This window comes from Rhea americana, unplaced genomic scaffold (assembly GCF_003343005.1).
Source record: "Rhea americana isolate MKP2758 unplaced genomic scaffold, rheAme1 scaffold_155, whole genome shotgun sequence".
Classification (NCBI taxonomy): domain Eukaryota; kingdom Metazoa; phylum Chordata; class Aves; order Rheiformes; family Rheidae; genus Rhea; species Rhea americana.
Genome location: NW_028185650.1, coordinates 1,145,830 through 1,160,498, shown reverse-complemented (window position 1 = coordinate 1,160,498; position 14,669 = coordinate 1,145,830). Strand labels below are relative to the sequence as shown.

At 39.2% G+C, this 14,669-nt stretch overlaps 1 protein-coding gene across 7 annotated transcripts in view; it reads left to right on the top strand.

Annotated features, from left to right (window-relative positions):
* Positions 1 to 10,224: 10,224 nt before the first annotated feature.
* NUMB (NUMB endocytic adaptor protein) overlaps positions 10,225 to 14,669 on the top strand; it is a 42,346-nt gene continuing 37,901 nt past the window's right edge. For 3 of the 7 annotated variants that reach the window (XM_085299844.1, XM_085299843.1, XM_085299842.1), the window contains exon 1: positions 10,225 to 10,366. The gene's annotated coding sequence lies outside the window, so the exon portion shown is untranslated. The remainder of the gene's footprint in view (positions 10,367 to 14,669) is intronic. The other 4 variants (XM_085299848.1, XM_085299847.1, XM_085299846.1 and 1 more) reach the window with 2 other exon arrangements.

Here is a 14,669-nt window from a genome sequence, read left to right as displayed (position 1 = left end):
CTGAGTAGGAATCCAACTTCTCAGTCTTGATACTAGGAAAATACATTTAGATGCCTGTAGCATCTCTCTGTCTGCAATGATAAGCTAAGCTGCTGCAAATGTCGAAAGGAACCTTTTATAGTGAGATKAGGAGTTCTGAAGTTCTTGTTTGAGAACTTTCCTTGTCCAGAAAAAAAAGTACTACTGGAGGATAACATTGCCTTTAGTAGTGGTAGTTGTCTTTACAGTGCGATGTATGCAGCTCTAAAAGACTACAGGTGAGACACTGTTGTGCAGATGAACTCAGGAGGAGAAGTTCCCGAAGTTGCGATTGGAYACAAAACTTGGACACAAAACTCAGACAAGTTCAGGATGGTGCTCCAGCTGTTAGCCTAGATGAAGTGTCCCCACTAAAACCAACCGTGTATTTGAGCTGAGAACATAAAAAACAAACCGTAAGCAGAATAGGAGGATGTCAGTGTAATATAGGTAAGTGGGACCTGATAGAGGATCAAACTTTGATGCAATGAAATTTACTCTTTAAAGAGTAATGTGAGGTATTTGCAGCAATCCATCAGTGTTAGGAAGTGTAGGTAGCGAAACCTTGCCAATTCAGACATAGACAACCTGTGGTTTGACTATTAGTGCTTTGGTGACGCATGTTTGCAAGACAGTAGTTGCTATGATTTAACCAGCGATTAAGCTTGCTGATGCTACTAGAAGAATGGTGCCATTTGAATGGACTTTCTGAATTCTGCCAAGTGGACTAATATTTTCTGGTCAAGTAGTATGTATGGCTTTGATAACCTAGAGGGATATAAAAGATAATGTTTGATCCCTCAGGGACTGTGGTCAGGATCCACTCTTGTGGAGGTTGTCCACAACAATGYGTTATACCAGCTTATTAGGAGAGCTGATTTTCCCAGAGTGGAAAAACCTGGCTTTTTATTTCAATCCAGTACCATGTCACTGGTTATTTATTTGCTTCCCCAACTCTTAAGGTCCATTCCTGTGAATGTAAAAAGATAAGATTTAATGCACACTGTATGGTAGGATAAAGGAGGAATGTAGTCTTAATTCCACGTGAAGGAAGGTGGTGGTGCCTCCCACATCATTTTAATGCCATTCTAAGTGGTGGTATCCATGTTATCAATGGTCTATACACAGCCTAACATATGAAGAACACACTCTAGCAGGTTTAGATTATTTTTTGTGGTTTATGGAATTAGAAGAGAAAGTCAGAGGGTATTGTTGAGAATGGTGATACATATATGAAGTAGTTTTGCTAAGTCACCTGGCAGAATGATTCAGTTAGTTCAAGGTACTGGTTGACTAAGTGGACAGAGTGAACAGCCATTGATGAAGATAACACAGTTGTGAGCTTTATTTTGCTGTGAATGTGGCAGGATAATATTCTGCCAAGAATCTGGTACTCTTTGCACCTACACTCCATCGTGCCTGCTGTGCTGCTGAGTGCCAGCTATTAAATTGCTGGCATTTTTAGATTGCTTAACTGTTGATCCTGTCTTCTGTTTCCAAGATCAGTTGCCACCCAAGAAGCAGCTGTCTTCTGGAGAAGTTAGGCAATGCATTGCTTTCTTGATACTGAAAACAGGGCATATCATTCTCTCCCCCCTTCTGGACAGCAGCAGCATGGTTTCCTACTTGCCCAGACTGTAGAGCTCATACTGCTTCTGTGTCAAAGTTAATACCAGGAATGAAATATGCTGCTTGTTGCAGTCATCTCTTGGCAGGCAAAGCGAAGCATGGAGATGGTGGAACTTGAGTAAGTTATTCAGAGGAAAATTCTGAGAGCAGTAGCTTAGTTGCTTTGATGTGCTGCTTGCTCTGTGTCTTTTCTGACTGAAAAGTCACACAACATTTCAGCATGTTTTACTTACTTCGGGGTAGTACATTTTTTTGGCACTCTCCTTCTCCCACTAACTACTGAGCCGTGCAGGAAGCTCTGGATGTTGCAGCAGATGATGATAGCTGCTTTACTGTAGTGACCCACAGCTGGTTTAGAAAAGTGAGAGCCATCCGTGATTTTCACGTACCCAGCGTGACATGCTGTTCAGTCAAGTGGATGTGCTCACGAGGACYGTCAACCTCAGTGGAGCTGCTGTATCGCTACTGTTCTTGCAACCTTGCCTACGCTCTGTTAGTGATTCGTGGGCAGCCTGAGCTCCCCCGGGAGGACATCAGCTGCTGCCTGGCTGTGGCATATGTGTAACCATCTGAAAGAGAGATGCAAGTGTGATCCCTCACAATCAGACTCTAATATGGTTTTTGCAGTGTATTAACAGGATCCTGTTTTGCTTGAAACTGTCAGGAACAAGAGAAGTAATTGCTATGCTAGTAACATAACTYTATGTGAGGACAGCGTTAGGGAGCTGGATCAATGGACCTCTGTAGTTCGATGTGAAGTTAATATGGAATTTTCTTCTTGGAGCTGAACAACAGAAACAAGAAAGACGAGAGCTCAAGGAGTTCGTTATTCAAAAAACTTTAGATGTCATTGGAAACAGGTTTTATGGCTTAATTAAGCCTATTTTGTTTTTTAATTAACAATACACTGCATTTAGAGTGTATTTTGCCTCAATGTAATCACGCTGAAATTACAGTACCTTTTTCTGAGTTAGTGGAATCTTAYCATAACTCAGTTCTTCCTTTTCTGGGAGGTATACTTTTTATTCAGCATACTACTTACAGACACTCACGTAGGTTCCTCAGGACTCTGGGCCTTTGGTTTGCAGTAGTAGTAATGATTTGTAGGATGAGTAATTAGAAGTCTAGTGTTCAGTCAGCTTTTACTTAGGTATATATTCTCTTTTCTTTAGGCTAATTAGTAATTGTGCAGACCTGAATCATCAGTTTTGTTGGTAGTATTTTCACATACCTCTTGTTGCATAGATGTTTGTTTTAAATTGTATTTTTCATGCAGTTATCAACTCGTGAAACAGATTACCTGCATCATTTGTAGTATTAACAATGCTGATAGCTTGGAGTAACCTACCTTGTTTCCACTTCCCTCAAATAACAGGTTAGGCTAGGACATACGCCTTTATTTTAATTAGTACCAAGTAGAAAAATCTACAAAGTTCATCTCGCTTTACTTTTGTCCTTGTCTCAACTGGCATTTTAAATAAAGATAATAGGTTTTTATTTGCAGTACAGTAAACAACATTTCTGTAGTTCTTTCCTGGCCCTGGCTGACTAAATCTGCTTTACTGATGGCTTGGCATATTTCTTATTTATTTCAACAGGTATTGTGTGCAATTATCCTTTAATTTAAAGCTTTTCCTGAAATGGGAGGCAATTTTTCATACTGTTTTGCCATTTTTCTTAAATTGATCATTTATTACATTGACCAGTGTTAAAATGAACACTGATCATATTAGTAGTTTAGAATCTCTTAGATGGGGAACTGTTAATAATGACAAAACAGGAGTTTTGTGATCTTGCATATTTATGGAATTCAGTTTTTGTGGATTGAAGTGATAGTCTTAGATACTTGTATAGATAAAATGATGAGCTGAAAGGCAATGCTAGCATTTTGACATGCGTGTTTTGACTTGCATACTTGTTGAATGTATGATTGATCAGCTTTTAAATTGCTGATAGTTAAACTTCATCTTAGTAGTAAGTGTTCAGCATCTTACTGAACTAAGGTAACAATTCTGATTTTACAGATTTCTAGATTCTGTAAAGAATTTCAGTTCAGTTTGTTTATTATTAAGTGAAGGTTATTTAAAAATACTGTTMTTAGAAAATGTGTTATCACCTTATCCTTAAAATCCATTTTGAGATATGAATACAATTATTAAGGAAAAACATATATGCAGGGGCTTGCCCTGACTTAGAATACATTTGTTTGTAGAAACTGTCTGTATTGTAGCAGGAAGTCCATGCTGTTCTAGAAAGATATTGAAAACTGGAGGCTAACAGTTGGAATTAATATGGGAAAGAGAAAGCTAATAGGAAAAAAAAAAGAATTAAGATTTTAATATTTTATGACTGGGAAAGTGGTACAGGGAAGCTGAATACATTATACTCTAAGCCAAAGACTTGGCTTCTGTTTTTAATTATCATAGATCTTAATTTTGTCTGAAAGTCGAAATGGTGATGTGACTGCTTACAGTGAAATAAGTAGGTAAGGCAGTTTTATTAGTTAGGAGCAGTCTGTCTCACCTAATGGAACTAGATTTTTTTTTTTTAATCTTTGTAATAGAAGATGTTGTATTGGACTAGCTGGTTTAAATATGATCTGCAGCTGGAATAAAGATCTCATTATGGTGCTGGAAAGACCAAGAATTTTGACTAGCTTGTTAGAGAATTGATTATCTTGCTCCCATTCATTGATTAGTGTTGCCTTACTGAAACTTCATTGTCATAGAGGGATTTTGTAATTCTTGATTTTGGTATTAGGCAAAAAGGGTGGAAATCATCTGTTGATGTTTGGATGTCTACTGAGTTAGTCGTTTAGATTCTTTTATAATCAACAAAGAGAAATATCCACTTTTAAAGAGTGGTAATTTCATTGTAAATATACTTAAAGTAGATCAGGAGACCTCTGGACTGTTTTTCTCTCCACTGGGAGTAATGGGWGTGTACACATGGAGCCCTGGTTCTATAGACATCTGAATGTGTCTGTACTAATTCTCACTGAGTGTGTAATTGCAGATCCATAGTATTCTGATCAGTGATAATTAATTTTAGTGATCATAATGAAACCTAGTAACTTCCGTGAAAGAAATTGTCTGAGAGATTACTATCAATATTTCAAAAAATAGCACCAGTGAGATATCATAGCAATAATAGTTAAATTCCTGTCTTCTGCCTCCGTAAACACGAACATTATTATCCATATGATCAGAGAGCTTTTACTGCCAAGCAATACGAAGAGGGAGGGAAGAGGGAAGTATGCATCTGTTTTGTAGGATCTGATCCGAAAAGCTTGACTCCCCCCAAAACCCAATACAGTCTRGTTGCTTTGTCTTTCTATTGCTTTAAGTCTTTTTATCCCTCCCAAAAATTCCCCACCCAACCCCCTCCTCGCTTTCATTGGGATGTTTTGCCCTGCTACCCCAACTGCTAATATGCAAACATTGCAAGATAAAAAAAAGTTTTGGTTTAGACTTGGGAAGCTTCAAGTCTATTTCTATGAACAGAAGAAAAGCCAGCCTTGGACTGAGTTCTGAGAAGTTTGTATAATGGTGTAACAGTTTCAGACTTTGAGAAAGTTCTTAAAAGAAGTTTAATGGACTTGTTTATCCTTTTTTTTTTTTCCTCGTACATCTTTACATGATCATTACTGATATAAATGAGCTGGCCTGTGTCAGAACTATATTTAAGAAGCCTCTTTAGTATGTCCATCTGTGTGGTTAAAAGAAGGACAACTTGAGAGAGGTCTTCCATAATAAACAGGCTTAGATTTTATCTACAGTGTTTATCCCTTACTGTGAAACAGCTTTACGAAAGACTACTATTGCTTTGCAAATACTTAATCTAAAATTTCATTGTTAATGAAATTAGATATTAGTTCTTTAATTTTAGTTTCATATTGGCCTTTGAGGTGCAGGAATAAAGGGCATCAGTTCTCAGATGAAACTGTTTTTTAGCCTGTACTGGACTTTAATTTTGCCATTTCTGTGGTTTTTTAGCCCATAGAGTTCATGTTTTTCCTCATATCCATGGAGCCAAGATTATTGCTCCAAAAGAAAGGGATTTTAGGAGAATTACTTCTCCAGGACTTTAGGGAAAACTTCAGATCAAGAAGTGGGCTTATTCTTACTGCTGTAATATGTGAAACTCTTCCAGTAACTTTTGGTTCTATGCCACTATGCCATTAGCTTCTGATTTGATTACATTTGTATTTGATTATATTGTATGAGAAATGAAAAATGAAACCAACTTGCATTGGACAGATGTGCAAATGTTAACATTAATTCCTCGTATAGTAAATAAGAATCATATTTCAGTGTTAAACACCTTAGGAAAAATTTCTGTTCTTGCATGTCAGCTCCAGTTGCTTTTGTTTGAAAATTAACCTCCCTGCATTACCAGGCTTGCTGAAGGATGATCAAATTATTTTTGGATATTCTGACCATTATAAAAAAATAATTCTGGCTTCTTTTTCAAGGCTCACTTTCATTATCAAAACCTGCTGTTTTGATAAAAGCTTGTTGCAAAGTCTTCACAATTTCATGCTGAGAGTTCCAAATTAATATTGGAGATGATTTTTGTGACACAGCCTTCTCTTTGCATTAGCTGCAGTCAAAACTAGGGCTGATTTAGTGGGAACAAACCGAAGAAAATGCGGAGATAAAACGGCCTTAATTATATTCATCCAGCTGTTGGAGGGTGGGAGGAAATAAAGTGTTTTGAATTGCCACATCACAGCTCCCAGAAGAAACTCATTTAAGTGCTCGGACCTACTGCAGTAATGGTATAAAACAGTCATCTGTGACCTTGTGAACATACTTTGAGCTAGTTTTTCCTCATGTGTACTTCATGGTAGTTTAAGCTAACTTTCTCATTTTCTGATTGAGGTTGACTAGTGCAGATGCAGTCCATTGCTGCAGTAATTACAATTTTGTGGATATGCAAGTTTTGGAATATACGAATTCATATGCTTGTTTTCGTTGAACTGTTTCAGGCTCAGGAAACTTCTGTGGCCTTGTGAAAGAGATCCTTGCCTTGCGCGATGAGCCAGTGCTTGTTGGTCTGGGTTTAGGAGGGTACCGAGAGCTTCGCTGCGATGCTGTGAAGCCCTAGAGCTTGGCTTCGGGCTGCTGAGTTCCTGGTGAACGGAGAAGAGCTCCTGACTGGGGCGGCTTCAGAACAAGGATCTCCAGCACGGTGTTGTGTCTGATGTGGCAGTAGCAAACCCGGGAGAAGGATAAGAGTAAGGCAGGCATGAAACGAGACTTTCTGACTTGTCAGGTTGGAGCTAGTGACTTCCTGAAGAGGAAACTGCATCTCCACCGGAGCTTCTAATAGGTTTTGAAATCTTTCATCAAATCATTAAACTGCTCTTTGAATTGGTTTGCATTTTGGCTTTGCAAAACGTGCAAAGTTAATTGCATTGCTAAGTGTGTTGTGTATGAGAAGTACTCTTTTATTTTGAAACCTGGACTGCTGGAGAATTCCACTGCTTGTCCCCAGTTTCCCTAGCGTAAGAACTGGAAAATCATCATTCCACGTTCATTCTCTCCATGACGCTTGCAATACCGTACTTGTCGTAGCTCTCCCCGCTAGCAAATTGTTTTTCTGAGGTAAATACCATTGACCTGCCTAATCACTCCCAGTACAGAAGCTGTTACATAGTTCTGATTATCCTCCTTACCCTTCTGTACCTCTTCGTTTCATCTCAGAAGGGGGATAGAGTCTATCAGAACTAGGCGGTGTTAAATGTGAGTGCAGTATGGTTTTATGGTATGGCATATTTCTGCTTTATTTGCTTATTTGAAGCTACCTTCTGTATTTTAGAGGACTAAACATGTGACTCAGGATGTTTCTTGAAAATAATAATAGCTGAATTAATATATGTCACTACTTATAGTTAAGGTCATTCTCTTACCCTTCTTCTGTGTGCTCTTCTCTGCTGTTTTAATCACAGAATCATTTTTTTTCTTCTGAGATGCTCTTGCGTGTCCAAAATCAATTTAATTTAATCTCCTCCAGAACATTTTGTATCAGCTCTAAGCAGTGGCTTCACTATTCACCGGCACCTTTTTCAGAGCGTGTATGAGTACGATAAACATCCGTTTCCAGCCGAGATCCTKGTGGGACTCCCAGTTCTGCAGCCAAACATGCTATTGCTGCCCTGTTCTGGCAGCTTTACCTCGTTTGCCTGTACATAAATCATACTGACTGCCGGAGTCGGCAACACCGATGCCTGTTGCATTGAGCGTCCCGGTTATTCGCGAAACCCTGTGTAAAGCTCAGCGTGAACACACTTGATGTTGCCGAAATGAAGACCTCAAGTAGTCTGGCCTGGAGCGTGCGCGGCTTTGTGGGACGCGGGCGCCGGGCTCGCGGCTTGTTTCCCTGCTCGTTTCGGCAGACACTTCGGCAGAGCGCAAAGACTGCGAACGTCGCATATGTTTCTGAACTAACAGTGAGAGAGGAAATGACCAGCTTAAGAATGCAAAGGTGCTTTTATTATTATTATTTTATTGTTTTTAATTWAACTTCTTCCACTCCTTAGTAGCGGATGTTTGCTGTGGTGGATACATTTCTATTCAAACACCGATTATTTGATTATAAAACACAGGTAAATCCTCACTGAATTGACTCTAATGTAAGACTAAATTTCTGTGACTGATTTACTGGTCAAATATGCTCAGGTTAGTTGTAAATGTGTTTTTCTTTCGGTTTTGAACACCTCCGTATTTTTTGCAAGTTTCGACACACTTGACTTCAAGCTTTGATTCCTGCAATCGAGCGATTGTAAGAAATCTCTTCCCACTGTTTCTGCCCCTTTCCTTACATGAATTTTACTCTTTATTTACTTTGTTTTTAACTAATGTCTTTTCTAAATTCGGCATGTGGTTGGACGATACCTTTTAATGCTCGTTTTGGAAAATTGCTTAGCTGCCTCGGGCAGCAGCTGCCCCGAAGGTGGGTGGTGGTGCGCTTGGGAGCGCTTGCTTCGCTGGCCTGCAACGCAGAATTACTTGAACTGCTTCCCAAAGGACGCAGCAAGCGTTTGTTTAGAAAACTTTTGCTTATTTTGAGTTGTTATAGCTATAATTCACTGTATCGTCACCAGGCGTTTAGGCGACCCGCTTCGCGCTGTCGACTGACGGTCGTTGCGGCGTTTTCCTAGAGGGAGCCTATAAAGCAAGGAGGTTGCTGCCTTATAGCTGCCCGCTTCAACGTAGCAGCACAGGGTGTGGGACCGTCTGTCAGAGCTCGCAGTGACTGTGCAGGCTGATTTATTGGGACATCGCTTTAGAATGGTTTTTGATGAGGATGTTTTTATTATCGTTATTTGTTGAATTTCTGTCCTGCACAGATTTCAGAGGGGCAAGTGATTTATTTTGTGACTGGTAGAAAGAGTATTGCCTGTCATCAGGAAAAACTCCTTCTGCCTTGCAAGGATCAAYCATTGCTCAGAGCTGCTTTTAAACTTTTATTTTTTTGACAGTTTAACTTTTAAGAGTCTGGAATGTGGTTGCAATGCTGGACTTCTGTTATATGTGTTTCGAGCAGCACTGAATGTTGTGTTCAAGCATAAATGTGCACAGACTGCAGCGATTCTGACAGCCTGACATACCGGGTGAAATTCTGAGCTTTAGGACACGGCTCCTGGTGACTGAGTGTTTTAGCCACCCAGTCGCTACTGAGCGATTGAAGTTCAGTTTGTGATTTCATTTCCTGGTATTTTGTAAGCTATGTGCAATTTCTTGTTTAACTCTGTTTTTTGCCAGTAAGACCTTGTTGTTGTTTTAACATTTCCCCCACTTTTCCCACCTTCGTCCAYGGTGCAGATTAAATTCTCCGGTCTCTGGAAACAGATGTGACGTGCTCATATGACCAGTACTCTGCTCTGGCGTGAGGCGAGGCCAGGTAGCTGGCAGGGAACGGTAACATCTTCTGTTACTATAACTCTTTCTGAAAAGAACGATATAACTGTTTTACAGGTGCCGTCTTCTGCAGCCACTGGGCAAATGTCACGGAGAGGAGAGAGAATCCTGATGTTAGTGTATYGTGATTTCCAAGAACACTGTCCGAGAAACTTTATATCATCTTTAGTCTTACCATCAGCTTTGGCCTCCTTGAKCTTGCCCGAGCAGTTTAAGGCTGGGATTTATACTGTATTTTCAAACTATAGTCAAACTATTACTTTCAATGCTTGGAGCATGAGTGGCTAGAAAACAGCCRTAAGTTTCCCAAACAGTGCCATTGCAGTCCTATACAGCAGAGATGCTTGTTTCTGAGTGGTCTTTTTGTTAAGTATCCAACACTTCCTTTTCCACAAGAAGGAAAATCCTCTTAATTTGGTGCTCTAATAATAATAATAATTACTTATTGACTTAAAAAATGAACTCACACTTCACCTTGATTTTAATCAGTGTACTTTAATGTCTTAGAGTGCTTACTTGTAGTAATATGTTATTAGATCTTAATTGGGTAATGAAAGGGTAAATGGGTTGGAAAGCCATGCGGTGAATAATGTGGTTAGTCATACTGTATTGCGTAAGCAGGACTGTTAACATTTCAGTGAGAATGCTCGTATAGTTACATGCCTTCSTTTCCTTCAGTGTGACAGTGCTGGATTTAATTAGGTTTTATGGGATCCAAGCTTACAAAGAGGCTCAAAGTTCAGTATTCAAAAACCTGACAAACGGAATGACCTTTTTTCCCTCGGAAGATAAAGGTACCCTGTGTTCCTGTGCTGGTGGATAATTGCAGTGAAGCTGTGGCAGGGCGATTGCAGCAAGTTYTGGCTAACTTTTGCAGTAGACTTCCAGAGACGGGACATTGTATGTTTTTGTAATGTTTTGAGTGGGAGAGGAGGGGACAGGTCTATGTTTAGCAACAACACTTAATAATGACTTTTCAAAGAAGTAAAAYTCTGTTCTAGCAGCTCATAGTACATAGGGACAAACTATTTACTTTATTTGGAACATACTTACTTTCCTAGCTTGCCTCTGTCTTATAAATGAAATATTCTTATGTTGTCATCTTAAAGTTTAGAGAGTCAGACTGTGCGTTAGAAAGGGTATTAATATTTTGAATCACTCATGTATTTGCATGCATATAAAATATATACTTGTCCAAGTTTAAATCTCGTCACAAGAAAATGACTTAAAACGAGCATGTTTCCTTTTTGCTATCATGATGTCCTACTATAACCTAGATTTACAGTAAAGTTAAAATATCAAGTGAATTGAGTTCCTTAAGAAAAAAATATTGTAGGATATTATTCTGAAATAGGAACTGAGAGCTGTTTATGTTTCTTGACGTGGGCCTKCATGGATTTGGTAATAAATCCATGTTTTGATAATGCTGAAAGATGGCTCTTGGACATCTGGACAGGTGTGACCAGGTTGTGCTTGCACAAAAACTCAAAGCCACAGAGTTTTGTTAGGACATAGATCTTCACAACTATGTTGAGGAAAGTTTATGAAATGTTTTCCTGGTAAGTCCGCTAGGCAAACACGTTAGATTTTTTGAATGAGATGAAGATAATTTACATCTTTTCTTAGGTCTGGAAGATCAGGTAGCTTTGGAAAAAACAACATAGTTTTCACAATCTTTCCTATAAAGACATGCTTGGTATTTCTTGGGCATAAAGCATATTAGAGACAGCTAATTTGTTGCTCGAGGGCCTCTGTTTGGTTTGTTCCTCTGTATTGGAGACAGGTAGGTTTCACTAGGAAAGAGCATACTGGAGCTGATGGGTGTTGTGCAGCCTGCACCCAGCCAAAAAGTTCACAAGACTTTCTTTTCTTTCACTCTCTTACTCTTTTTTTTTTTTTTAATAATATAGTCTTACTGTAACATGCTCATTAAATTAGTTTTATGTGAAGACTGGATTAATCCCTCTTAAATTTTTGTACTGGTCTCTATTTTTAAGCCTAGATTTCTCAGCTGTTTGAAATGTATACTTCTAGGGCTTTTATAGATGAGTGAATCTCGCCTATTCACTCTTTATGATTTAGCTTATAACAGGCTTTGTACTACAGAGCAGGAAGATTGCACACTGGGTGTTCTCTGCTGTGCCCTTACCACTTTGTACTTGCTGAAGGCTGGCWGGGAGTGCTTTGCCCTTATTTGACCCATGACAGTTTTGTTTGGCTTTTTTTAATTGGTAAAGTAAATAGGAAACCGTCAGTATTTAATTCTGAGAGGAAACAGCAAGTGATCCCAACATTTCTGAATGGTTTCAAAAAACTGGCTGATCTAAGGACTTGCTTAAAAATCAGCCTTTATTTCTTTCAACAGAACAGATACCATCTGCATGAAAGTGGCTTGAATAACCTTTCTTAAGGCTAAAATTCAGAAGAATTAATTTAGGCTAAGCGTGCTCATACCTCTAAGCAACCACTTAGAGTTTCAACRTGGGGGGCAACAAAACCAATGCAAACCCCTGTTTTTCTAACAACCCAAATTTGTGACTGTATTTCAGTACCAATATTGAATTGTCCTTTTGCCCTRCAAATTCTGTACCCTGAATTGCCTTATAGTAGCCAGCTGCTAGGTGAAACATTTATGCAAAATGTAAATGCACTGCTCATCTGAAGGTATGGATACATGAATAAACTGCTGCAAGGCAAGCTAAGCATCACACGTGCAGCACTGGTGTATTCTGTAGTAGCACTGAAATGATCTTAACTTCAGTTAATGTAAAAAACTTACCCATTTCTTACTGAAGGATAAAAATGAACACATCTGTAAAGCTGAGAAGTTAATAAGATATTAATTAACATGCTAGTTTATCTTTCAGTGGTTTGTTCTGTAGCACTAACCTGGTGCCACACAATGCAGTGAAGCCAAGAATGCTTCTACGTATGTATTTTTTTTTTTGTGACAACATTATTTCTGTCCCTATGTTTCTCCTGAGTTGTCAGTAAAATGGTTAAAATGATACCTTTTATGTAGTGGAAAGAGTTTAAGCTCTCCTTAAATTGGAATCATTGCGGGGGGGGGGTAAGGACTATGGAGTTGAGTTTTGAAAACATCCAAAATAGATATATTTGTGGAAAAATAAATGACAGTGTGAATTTGCAGGCTCTCACTACTTGAATAGCTCCTCGCACCCCCTYGTTTTGTAGATGCTTGTCTGGTGCTTTGGGAACTCGCCTGATGTTTAGTCTAATGGTGTAATCTCTTAGATTGCAAAAAAAAAAAAAATCACTCTTTTTGCAGTAGGCATGAATAATGAGTTGTTGAGCTGTCTGTAGTTACCCTTTTGGTAAAAATAACCTTAAAATATAATGAAACTTAAGTGGAGCTGTGCTCTTCTCTATTCTCAGGGCTTTCAGTGTTTGTTGCTGGCCTCTAGTATGACACCACATTTTGTGAACTAACGAGATGTTTGAGCTTGTCTTTTAATCAGGCTTGCCTTTAAATGCTATCTCTTCACTGCCATCTCTCGTGGACCAGGTTGGATTTTGAATTTTAAATATAGAAAGGAAATAGTGTCTTGGTAGTGGTTTGGTTTGTTTCTTCCCGTGGGTTTTAAAATAATTTTAATTTCAGGACAATATCGTCCAAGTGGTAAATTCAGAAAAATCAGTGATGGATAAGTTTCAGCCTCAGAATCCCCAAGGTATAGTATGAGCCTTTTTATAGTGCCAGTAATGCTGGCAGTGTTGTGCACACAAGAAGCCGCTAGCTTCTTCTAGCCCAGGTGAGCATCCATCGTTGTGTCTACATACTTGCTGCACTTGCACAAAAACGGGAGCTGGTCTGCGAAGGACTGAAGTAGAAGGAGCTCACGTGGGGGTTCGCTAAAATTCCTAGGCAGGGAGTGTAAATCCAGGCAAAATTAACAAGACTTTGAGTACTTTTATCGCAGCAAATCATGTGCTGCTTTACCGAATCCTCAAATACGCAGCCTGTGTGAATTATTTTGCTTAACACTTCTGCATCTAGTGGCAATTCTAGTTATGTTGGAGCAATTCACATGGTGCCAGCAAGTTGGTTGTTCTAAAGTAGCTTGTCCTACAAACTACTCAAAATAGCTTGTTATCTCAGAAAATATGATTGTGGGAGTTGGGAGAGAGCTTTCCGTTTTTCTGACTAGAAATTAATCTTTCCTTTAGTCATGATTTAAATAGAAAAACTATTTTCAAACTGTTTGTAAACATGACCTCAAAATCAGAAGAGGTAGGAAATGGGCTTGCTTTTTATTAAGAAGGAAGTATTTTCAGCCAAAATGCTGCTGCAGCTTATCGTAGGAAGTATAATTCAGGAACTGTTATTTCCATTCTTCTCTGTGGACTGAGATAGTTAGCAAGAATAAACCTGAAATAATGTAGCAGTCTCTCTTGGGGACCAAAGAGAGAATATCTCCTATCTTYGCAGCAGAAGCCCAAGGGAATGGCTCACATAAGCACATCTATTTATAAGGCAATTAGATTACAGTTTTACAAGTAGTATAGTGGTTGTGTGTTGTTTTAAATTCGTGTTTTGTTACTTGCCGAAACATTTTGAGATTTGGAGTTTCCTGAAAAAATAACGTTTTTCAATGTGCGTTGTTTTTACACATTTGTATATTTGAAATTTCTACAGAATAATTTTTAATCGCTTGTATTTAGGCCACCGGCAGATGAGCTGCACTGCATCTAGGTGTATCGATTTAAGAGTCTGTGGCTCTTGGAGGCGAAACTGCCTCAAGTGGAATATATGCCCAGTTCTCAGGCTCTTGAGCACAAAGTCCAGCAGTTGCACTTTAACTGCGTAGTTGACCGAACTGCTGAACTTTGCACTGAAGTAGCTGGAGCGGTGGTTTTGCTCACCGACGCCGCTAATCTTTGACAGGGAYGAGTCCTGTGGACTGAGGTAACGTGCGCCGGTTTGCTGAAGTCTGCGTCACGAGCCCTAGGTGATCGTGAGGCCCGCTTGAAATTCTGCTTCCTTTAGACCGAGTGATGCGCAGGCGTCTTTGTCCACAATTTGGAAAGCAAAAATGCGGAACTAATCCTTCTGTAAAGACCCTCCGAGCAGTAATA